Below are 11,035 nucleotides of genomic sequence, written 5' to 3'. Positions count from 1 at the left end.
TGTGAAAGGCTGTGTACTAATGTCCTTACTATTACATTCCCAACTTGCCTTCCAGAAGCCAGACGTAAGCTTTGAATGTCCCCAAAGCATCTCAGCCTGTGGTGTTGCCTATCACACCTGCTGCCCTGTATTTGAAGGACATATGATGGACATACTTGACTTGCGTGCATTTCTGGACTTAGGACCCTTTGTTGGCCATCTCTTATCCTTGAGATCCAGAATTGGTGAGCTTTTCCTTCACTTAGATGGGAAAGAAAGGAATTAGTTGTCACACTGCCGTGACTTCACAGGCTTTTAAGAAAATTTTTATTTAATGTGCTCTGCTGCATATACATCCACAGGCCAGAAGAGGGCATCAAATCACCTTACAGACAGATGGTTATAGGCCACCATGTGGTTGCTGGGAATTGAACTCTGGAAGAGAAGCCAGTGCTCTTAACCACTGAGCCATCTCTGTTTTACCTGCAGTAATGATATGGATGTGGAAGAACACCCCTAGATTCTGCAGCAATGTATTCAAATAAATAATGTAATTTCTTCCTTCACCGTGTGGCCCCAGGACTGACAATTTTTTATAGCTAAAGTATATATGTATGTAAACTTTTAGAAAAGTCATTTGAAGAGTTACCCTTCATGACATTTTTTTAAACATTAAAACACTCTTTTTTTTAAAAAAAGATTTATTTATTTATTATATGTAAGTACACTGTAGCTGTCTTCAGTCACTCCAGACGAGGGCACCAGATCTCGTTACGGATGGTTGTGAGCCACCATGTGGTTGCTGGGATTTGAACTCTGGACCTTTGGAAGAGCAGTCAGGTGCTCTTACCCACTGAGCCATTTCACCAGCCCCCTTCATGACATTTTAACCATTGTCCTGTGAGTGGCAGTCAGACAGGATACATTTATTTGAGCTCAATGAATTTCAGAGTTTTTTCAAAGCCATCAGGTTTCTTCCTTTCCCAGTAAGTCTTCCTTTAGCTCATAACTATCTTCTGAAGACTGTTAACAAGAAGAACCAGGGCAGGGGCATGGAAGAGGGGTCACACTAGCCTCCAACTTTTCCCTCCCATGAAGTGTAGCAGTCTTAATCTCTTCCCAAGCTGTGGGCTGAGGGGATAGGAGCCTAAATTGGAAGCACTGATTGGTTTACCATGTCATATCTAGAACTGGAAGGAGCCAGTCTTGCCAAATCACCAGGCTGCCCATCTCTATGGAAGGAGTATTGAGTCCATACTTCCAGTGACCATTCTAAAGAGCAGCTTGAGGTGAACAGGTGCCCACTGGACCTGCTTGCTTCCTATAGTGTGATCTCAGTGTGGTTAGCCCTTTCCTTTCCCGAGTGTCAAGACACTCTGAATCAAAGAATGACGGACAGCTGTCAGTACTGGAGTGGGGCTCTGATGCCAGGTGTGCTGTGAGATATGTCTCAGGCAAACTCGATCCTCTACAGCTCCAAGGCCTAGAGAAGGTTGATCCATGTGAGCTCTGCTGTGTGGCAGGGTATGTGGAAGGCTATGTAGTGCAAAGGGCTGGGGACATAGTGCAAGGCTGGCCATCTGTGCCTGGACTTAGGAAAGAGTAAGGACATGGGGTATGGGTGGGACTCTACAGTTTGTAAGGAGGCCACAGCACAGGTCTTAAGATGAGTGAAGCTCCCATCTCTATTCAGTGGGGCATCATTGAGCCAGTCCCTCTGCTAATCTTACCTCTGTCCCAAACGGTCTCTTCCCCATCTCTCTGAGAGCCAGAGGTGGGCAGCCCAGCCTTTTAGGGCGGTTCCTGATGCTGTACAGGCCCAAAAGAGTGAGTGTGAATGTTGCCCACAAGACAAACTGTCCCACCAGCCTTCCTGGATTGTTGGAGTTACCTTGCTCCGGGGTAGCAGCTTTAGCAGCTGTTGGCTGCTCTGAGCTTCTCTGTTATCTATAGCAGGTTATTGGAGCAGCAGCTTGCTCATCAGATGGGTGGGAGCACTAGATGACTTGTTGGAGCCAGCCCTAGGTAGTGATGGCAAGAAGAGACCCTGCTTACTATGGAAGTGTAGAGTAGATGAGGCTAGATCACTACAGCACCAGATAAGGGTCCTAGAGAAGCCTGAGTACACTGTAGCTGTACAGATGGTTGTGAGCCATCATGGTTGCTGGGATTTGAACTCGGGACCTTCGAAAGAGCAGTCAGTGCTCTTAACCGCTGAGCCATCTCTCCAGTCCTGGTTGCTCTTCTTTGATAGGTATGTTTGGGATATGGAAACTGGGGAGTAAAGAAGCTCTGAGGGGAGCCTCTGTTTAGAATGTCAGTGCAGTCAAAGGCTGCCGGATGGGAGTGCCACTAAGTGTCTTGAGTCCACCGGGCTAGGGGATGGAAGGTCTTCTTACTTTGGAGCTTCTCTGAGCACCACACAGAGATACATACCAGTCTAGGAGAAACCTGGAAGTGAGTCTTTCCATGGGCTATTAGGTTCTAGGGATCTTGGGATAGCTCCTGTAGTTAGACAGGAGGGCTGTGAGGGCATCCTTACTGTCCATTCTAAGCTAGGAAGAAAACTCCCTCAGGTACAACTCTGGACCTGGGGTGATTGAAAAATGCCTAAGACTGAAGGGAAGCATTTGGAGACTCCGCGATCACCTGGGTTAGGAGCTGCTTGGGCAGTACTGGCCAAGGGTCTCCTGATGTGGGGCTGGGCCATGTACCATGATCCCACCTCACCGCTCAGCTCTACCGTCAAGGTCCTTTTTGTCATCTGTGTTACTGTAACAAAATGCCCTTTTTGTCATCTGTGTTAGTGTAACAAAATGCCCGTTACTGTAACAAAATCCCCACCATAATTAACTTACAAAGAACAAAGATTTATTTGGCTCACAGTCTGAGGGGTTGCAGTCCATGATTTGGTGGCCTTTCAGCTTCTTACAGGGGTGTGGAGGGCCATTGCAGGAAGTGGTTTGCAGAGCAAAACTACTCATCTCATAACCAGGAGGCAAAAAGGAGAGACGAGAAAGACCCAAGGCCTCCACCATGCCCTTCATGGACCCATCTCCAAGTCCTTCCTGCTTGGGTCCATCTCCTAAAGGTTTCTCACCCTGAAGACAAAGACTTTAGCATCTGGGAGACATTTACCTGAAACACAGCACCTTTCTGAGAGAACACAGGCCTTCTCAGTGACCTTTGGGTAGCCACAGTTCCTGTGCCACATCTTCATTCTGCTGCTCTGAAGAGCTGAAAATGACCATATAAAAGGAGTGTTAAAATCCCCAGCCTAAAGTTTAGAGATAATGATAAAGTTAATGATGGAGATGGTGATGATGATGATGGTGGTGATGGTGATGGTTGTGGTGGAGGTGTTGGTGGAAGTCATGATGGTTGGCTAACAGTGATACCAGTGGTTGAGACTAATGATAATGAAGGTGACGAAGATGGTAATGATGGTGTTGACTATAGTCATGATAACTTCACATTGACTTCCTTGAACATGTCTGAACTTATACCCAACCACAGATGGGGAAGCTGAGGCACAGCAGGTGAGGAAATCCTGACTCCATGAGTGTGAAAGTGTATCCTTAGATCTTTGTGCTATGTGAGTGAGTGAGTGAATCAGCTTTCTACTGGCATTAGGATGCCCTGCTTTTTATCCCTTGGTAGTAGCAGGTGCCAGGTGGAATACAGGGTGCTTGCTCAGCTCATTCCTGTCTCCTGCAGACTTGCCTGGACCTTGGCAGCACTCACACACAGCCTGGTCCTTAGAAGAGGCTCAGGAATACTTAGGTGAATGAAAGAGCAGAGAGCATGCAGAAGATCTAGGGCCTTATCCTGTGTGCCTGTCCCATGCTGAGGTAGGACTTGTCTCTAGATGAGGATACCTCTGTCTCCCCTGTCCTTGTTCATAGTGATTAACTTGTTCTGTCTAGGCAATGTTCGAGGTCACTCTGGGGCCTGGCTCTCCACAGTGTCACTCACCATCCCTGTCCAGGTATAGAATCTTGAAGCATCTCCAAGGTTCCACCTGTGGTGAGCATAGGCACCTGGAGAGGGTCTTCACACACAGAGACACACACAGACACAGAGACACACACAGACACAGACACACACACAGACACAGACACACACACAGACACACACACACACAGACACACACACACACAGACACACACACACACGCGCGCGTGTGTGTGTGTGTGTGTGTGTGCTGGAGTATTCTGTGTGTGCCTCAGCTTTGTGCTGCTTCACTGTACTTCAGACTGCCTGAGCTTGCTCCACGTACTTGGTGCATATTTCTATTCTGTTCCAACAGAGATGGTGCTCCCTGGGGAGTGTTGACTCTCGGTGACAGCCTGGGACTGAGAAGATTCTCAAACCTGGTCCTTTTTGGGCCATCCTTCCATGTGGGCTGACACTGTATTTAGAGTTGGGCTTTATTGTGAGTAGTTCAAGGATGTTGATTCCGGCGCTCTGGCTATCTGGACACACACTGAGAATAGCTCCGTAGCTCCTGGTATAAACTCACAGTGGTGTGGCCCCAGGGGATGAACAGGCTAGATAATGCCCAGTCCTCCAGGTGCTAGGCTCATCTCCTCTGCTCATGGTCAGTGGTAGTTTGGGTGACAATTCAGGCAAGAGAAGGACTACATAGGTTCTACAGACATCTCTGGGGTAACCTGACAAGACCTGTTTAAAGTGGCTGAGAACCAAAGATGGGACCTAGCTCCCGGGAGAGTGCTGTCACACGACAGAGTGCAGCGTGCTCCTGTCCTGCTGAAAAGGCCTCCTATCCCCTCCATCAGAGCCTCAGTGGAAACGGCGTGTATGTGGACTTCTAAGTTGTGTCTGGCCCCCACTCGAAGCACAGATGATAGCTCTATCTTTTATCTTCCTGATGAACGGCTTTCTAGGTGGTGGAGATTGCCTCAATGTCAAGGCTGTGGCAGCCAGGTAGGAAGTGTAGACCTTGGAAGGGCAGGCATGTTGCTATTATTACTATTAATTTTTGTTGCTATTATTACATCTTGGCTGATGCTAGGAGCTAGGGACATCTGTACCTAAGCTCTGAAGGGATGGGAGCAGCTGTGAGGGTGTAGGTGGCACAACAGGCTGTGCAAACGGACCCTTTTCATCCTCCCTTTAAATCAAATTCTGCCCGAGCCAGCACTTTCACGGTTCAGCTTCCAAGGAAGCCTAGGCCTGCTCATGTGACCAACTAGGAGGTCGCAGGTAGCCATGGGGATACTGGTTTACCCTTCTGGTCAAGCTGATGCTGAGGAGCAGCCTAGACCTCTGTTGGTAACAAAGGTCCGGGAACCTGTGTTGGGTAAAGGCAGAATCCTGTAGAATTTAGGGTACGAGTGGGCAGGCATGGGCTAAGGTAGAGGCCCCTGCAATCTGGACTCCCATGACTTTTTGATCACACCCCTGGGAGGTGCTGCCAATGAAGCTCTATTGTGGAAAGTAGAACTTGTGTGCCATGTGGACTGGGCATAGCCTGAGGCTGGGAGGAGATCTGTGTGTGTGCACTAGAGAAGCTGATACCTGTCTTGCTTCCTCTTGGATGGGGCCGCCATGCAGAATCAGACCCTCTTCGCTCCCTCCTGCCAATTGAAGTTCTTCCCACGTTTTCTTCTGTCTCTCTAACAAGCTATGGCAGGAGCACTCTAGCATCTTAATTTTCCCTCTGAAACATCTCTGCCCCCACCCGCTGCATCAGGAGTGAAGGTTGGGGCGATGAGGCGCAGAGAGGCTGGAGCCTCGGGTAGAGACTACCAGAGCACAGACTTCAGGGCAAGCAGTGCGGGGCTCCTGGATGCTTCCACGTGAAGTGCTGTGACTGGGAGCTGGAAGTATGGAGACAGGAAGCTGAATTCTGAAGCATCTCCAGTCCCAATAGGACAAAAAGGCTAAAAGTGACATGCTCCCCTCTGGAGAGAATTAGGGTTTCCCAAGAAAGCTATGAGGTGACTGCTCTGGGACAGCAGCTATGCTGCGCTTCATTCGGAGTGGAGATGTACTATATTGGATGCTCGAACCGTGTCTCTCCTTTCTCTAGTCCCTACACTTAAGAGGGCCCAGTGCCGATGGAGGTTTATGTGAATGTTCTGAATGTTCTTTCCCCAGCTTGCTGTTGACCAGGTTGGCACCCAACAAGCCCGTATGCTGAGCCTTGGCTTCTAAATAGATCAGGCAGTCTATGTAGGGATGAATGTATTTTAGGATAAACAGGGATGGACATCCAAGCTAGCCCACAAAGGCTACAAAGCGCGGCTGCAGAAAAGGCTGCTGGTCCCGAGAGTCAGAGAGTGATGCTTGCACTCAGCCCCCTACGGGTAGATCTGAGATTCTAAGTCACCTGCGTGAGGCCTGCCCACACCCCAGCAGACAGTGCTGCACCCTGAGCACAGTAAGGATTGAAAAATGGCCTTCCTACCGAATGCCCCATGTCTGCTAGCCATGCCCAGATTGGTCCTGTGCCCCTGAACTGAAGCCCCTAGCCTCCACTGAAGGGGGTGCAATGAAGGTGAGTGAAGGTGATTGCTACTCAACCTGGGCTGGGGCACAGGGCAGCTTGCCATGGGCTTTACCGCCTATCCACTCTCCAGCCCACCTCCCTTACCATCCTCCCCACCCCGATCTCTGCTCACAGCCCAGAAGGTCACTGTGGTCAGGAGCCAACTCTCCAGCAAGGGCAGCGGTGGCACAAGAATGGAGCTCTAGTTCCAGGGGAGAGGCAGGGGGAATCTTCCCTCTGGGAAAAGAGCCAGGCTGCAGTGTAGAGCACCCCCAACAGAGCTCAACGAGGGGCATAGTCCTGTGCCCCCTAGGAACCTTTACACTAGAGGACTGATACCTCTACCAATTCCTTCAGTATTGCTTTGAGTTCACCTTGCAGCTCTTCTGAGGGAGGAAGGGAAAAAGAGACAGCAAGCCCAAGGTCAGAGCTGTGGTATGCTTGGGCCCCTTCTCCACCCTCCAAGAGGCAGAGGTTCTGCAGAGGCTCTGCTTTGGGGACAGGATGCAAAGGCACTAGTGGTCTATGAGTGTGTGACTGTGTGCATCTCTCCATGGAGTACTGAAGCAGTCTCCCTGCAGCATCTCTTTGTGTCTTCACGCGGGCCCTTTTGTCTTGCTTTTCTGCAACTGCACAGGACTTGAGGCTAGGAGAATTTGGGCGGTCAGTTCTGGATCTGGGTCAGAGCCAGGAAAGGGGCTCACACTCACCCCATGAAGATGAAAAGCAAGTCTGCAACTTGTCTGAGGGGGTGGGGGTGCAGAGGTTGTGACCTCCTCCACTGACAGTCAATCCTAGGTCATCAGTTTCCAACCTGTGTATCAGGACTCCTTTGCCAAACTCTATCTCTAAAAATATTTACATTAGGATTCATAACAGTAACAAAATTGCAGTTATGAAGTAGCAACAAAATACGAAGTAGCAACGAAAATAATTTTATGGTTGGGGGGAGGGGTCACCACAACATGAAGAACTCTATTAAAGGGTAGCAGCATTCTGAAGGTTGAGAACCATTGCCCTAGGTAATAGGGCCTGTAACCTTGGGGATCGGAAACCTTGCTGGGAGGAGACATGCCAGAGCAGAGTCTCATACCAGGACGCCAGCAGGTGGCGCTGGCTGCCGAGGACAGGAAAAAAAATGCCTGCAGCAGACCTGAGTGGGTGTCACTGCGGCTGCAGATGGTGGTGGGGGAGGGAGGAGGAGGATTTGTCATTTTCTCTCTGGGCTGCAGAGCCTCACGTGCCTCGCGTCCCGCATAGCTGGAGAGAGGTTTGGGGGCGGGATGCGGTCCAGTGTATCCACCCAGATTTAGACCTTGGATGCAGATGCAGATCCCCCACTTCCACAGCTCGAACCTCAACCTAAGGTTCAGGGGTTTCTTCAGAATCAAAGTGATCACCGCCTTCACCCTGCGACCCCAACTAGAGCGCCCAGGGGACAGACTGCAGTGACCCCAGACCCTACCCCATTTCTCTGGGGTTGCTGCGGCAACTATCCAGGGCCCCCTAGATGGGAACAGTGATACTCATGACATCCCTTCGCCCCAAGCGCATTAGCGCCCCGTCTCTCTGGGTGACTCCACGGCCAGCACCGAGGACAGCGCCCAGGACTGCCCGTGGGTAGCGGGACGCGCCAACACAACCCGGGAAGCTGCACACTTCCCTCCCGCGCCCCTCAGCCCGCCGCTTCCCCAGCCCCTCCCTTTGTCTTCTGGCCCTCGTCTCCCTCTTCGGGATCTCGAGCACTCAGAGCTGCGGACACACGTGGTCAGGGGCCGGGTGGCCACATTCTCCCCCGCGGTCGCCCCCACCCTTCTCGTGACGTCCTAGGCATGCGGGCCCCTTTGTGTCCCGCGGCCAGATCCCCGGCCCAGCAGCTGGGCCGCCCTCTGGGCGGGCGCATTGTTCGCCGGATTTGTCCGCGGAGCGAGGGGCCACCGGGGGCCGGGGCTCGCCTTTTTCCCGCGGGAGGGGCGCCGCGACGGCCGGGCTCCCGGGCCATTTCCATGAGAAAGGAGCGGCGGAGGCGCCTCTCTTGGCATTCACCGCGTGCCTTAATTGTATAGACATTAAATCAAGGTCCGCTGTGAACACGCAGAGGGGCCCTCAGGGCTGCGGCGGGCGGCGAGCGGCTGGACCGGGTCGGGGCCGGGCTGCGGCTTGCGTGGGGTCCTAGCCTGAGGGGCGCGAATGCTCCAGCTTCTTCGCCGCGGGGCGGGCGGGCGGGGCGGGGCTCCGCGCTAAGCTGGCAGTGCTGCCCTGGTCCGCCCCCAACTCCGAGGAGCCAGTTTTCCTTCCCCTCCCCGAGGTAGAGAAGGGCCCGGGCAAATCCCTCGGGGCGTTCCTGCAGTAGGGACCCCTCGGAGCCGCGGCGAGGGAGATGCAGGAGCCGGCCGGGGTGAGCGCGCGTGCTCCGGCCTGCTGCAGTCTTCTGACGGGTGCAGAGCCCTCTCCACCCCGGCGGCGCAAGCCTCTCCGCAGCTGCCCTTCCCCGGCTCCTCTTCCCGGCCCCACCAGGAGTGCGTGAGTGCGGTGAAAATAAAGAACCTCGATGTTCGGAGATGAAAAGCAGTCTCTTTCTACAACCCGCCGAGCTCTCTTCTCTTACGCCTCTGGCTGGCGAGAAGCTGCTCGAGGAGAGAAAGACGGGGTGACCTGAGAGACCGGCTCGCCCCGGCACGGGCCGCCAGCGCAGTTACCCGTCCGGGCGCGAGCCGCCGCCGCCTGCTGCTTCTCGGTTGCCGCCTCCGCTCCGCAGCACAGCCTGCGCTGTCGCCCGATCCCGCCTCCGCCTCCTTCTTGGCGCCCGCAGGACCCGCACGCTACGGCCCCGGGTGGAGGAGAGCGCAGGGACAGTGCCAAGGAAGCCGGGCAAATTCCTGAGGGCCGGGTGGGAGCCCGGCGTCCGCGAGGTCGGCACTGCGGGAGTCTGACTCCCACTCTCCTTGCCTAGACCGGGTGCGACCGTCCCCGCGCTCGCCGCCGCCGCCGCTGCCTCCGCTCGTATCCGCGCTCGGCTCCGGCACCGGGCGATTATCACTGGGGCGCGCGGTGACGTCACCCGACACCGGCTCTGCCGCCTCCTCTCGGAGGTGTCCTTGAGAACTGAGGGGCACGCGCACCGCGTACACGCGCACTCACGCACCGCGCGACCCGTGCCTCCCGCGCACACGCTCGGCGTCCCGCTCCGCGCGCTCCTCGACTCACACGGATGCAGCCCTCGAACGCCTTCGATTGTGCCCGGCGCCCCGGGGTCACACGTATGCAGAGAAACTGCCTCTTGGACACTCTCGAACCGCTCATTCTGTCCTACTGCACGACCCACGCAAAAGCTTCTCCCGCAGCCCACCGACCGCAGCTCCTCTACACCCACCACCAGCCACACCCCGCTGTGCAGCGAACACACTGTGCTTGCCTCACACAAGCGGCTGGTCCTTCCGGAATAACCACTCTACACAGTGGCTTCTGAGCCTCTCTCTCCTGGGGGGGGGAAAGAAAGGGGTCCTAGCCTCCTGCTGGCGGCCCTATGTGGAGAAGGGAGTTAGACATCTCCCCCAACCCCCATCAGAGACTGCTCCCCTTTTTCACCCTTTTTCTAGCTGGGTAGCGAGTCCTTGCTTACGAGGATGGGAGAAACACAGTCCATACTTCACAGTTGACTGCAATTGAATCTACTCTTTGCAGTCTATTGAAGGGTGACTACCTTGATCTGGGTCTTTAGGGCTAGAGATCAGCGGCTTTCCAAAAATAAAAAACAAAAAAAAAAAAAAAAAAAAACCCACGCCACTCTAGGCCTTCCCAGCGGGCCTTTGTTCCTGCAGACTGGAAGAACCACACAGAAGTAGGCAGGCCTCTGTCCTATCCTTTCTCCCTGGGCCAACCCAGCCCTTGACCACCTGCCCTCTAACAGAAGCTAAATGACCCAGGCATAAATTCTTCCCCCTCCCTTTCCAACCTTCTCCAGCCCCGTGGGAACCCCCGAAGACACTCAGCTGGGAAGGAGGTAATCTCCGGAGATCTCATCCCACTGCCCGAAGGTCCTCAGAGGGTCAGGATACTTCTCTCCCAACCCCAAATCCTTCCCTTTGCAGGTGCCAGTCTCAACCGACGCTAGAGAATCCCCTCTTACACAGACAGCTAAGCCCACCTTTGCTTATGCCCAACCCAAAGTCAAGGAAACCACCCACGGCCTGCCAGCACCTGCAGCCCGAGGGACACTGGCTGGTGGCTCAAGAGTGGAGGATCTAGACTCCGAGCAGAGGCTACTCCCTGTTGGAACCAGCTCCTCTTTGCCTGGCCAGTGGTCCCTCTCCCTAGAGGGTACTGGGTCAGGTCCCCAGCACCGTCCATGACACCAAACCTTCACGGTCTGCTGTCCATGGTGTAGACAGCAAAGCCTGCCCGAATCGCTTCCCATCCGCGGAGCCTGGATCCTCGCCCAGAAAAGGCGCTCCCAGGACAGCAGACCCTTTACCATCCCTCAGCCCCACCCTCGGCTTTTGCAGTGGTCTAACACATCTCCGCTTCTAGCCTGCCCAGATC

General features: G+C 53.8%; 1 non-coding gene across 1 annotated transcript; it reads right to left on the bottom strand.

Annotated features, from left to right (window-relative positions):
- Positions 1-8,525: 8,525 nt before the first annotated feature.
- Positions 8,526-8,593, bottom strand: Mir124a-3 (microRNA 124a-3). The gene has a single exon (NR_029538.1). It is a non-coding gene; the product is annotated as a microRNA 124a-3 (primary transcript).
- Positions 8,594-11,035: the final 2,442 nt, after the last annotated feature.

The sequence above is a fragment of the Mus musculus genome, chromosome 2, assembly GCF_000001635.26.
Source record: "Mus musculus strain C57BL/6J chromosome 2, GRCm38.p6 C57BL/6J".
NCBI classification, from domain to species: Eukaryota; Metazoa; Chordata; class Mammalia; order Rodentia; family Muridae; genus Mus; species Mus musculus.
Note: the sequence above shows the minus strand (reverse complement) of the source record. Positions and strands in the feature narration are given on the sequence as shown.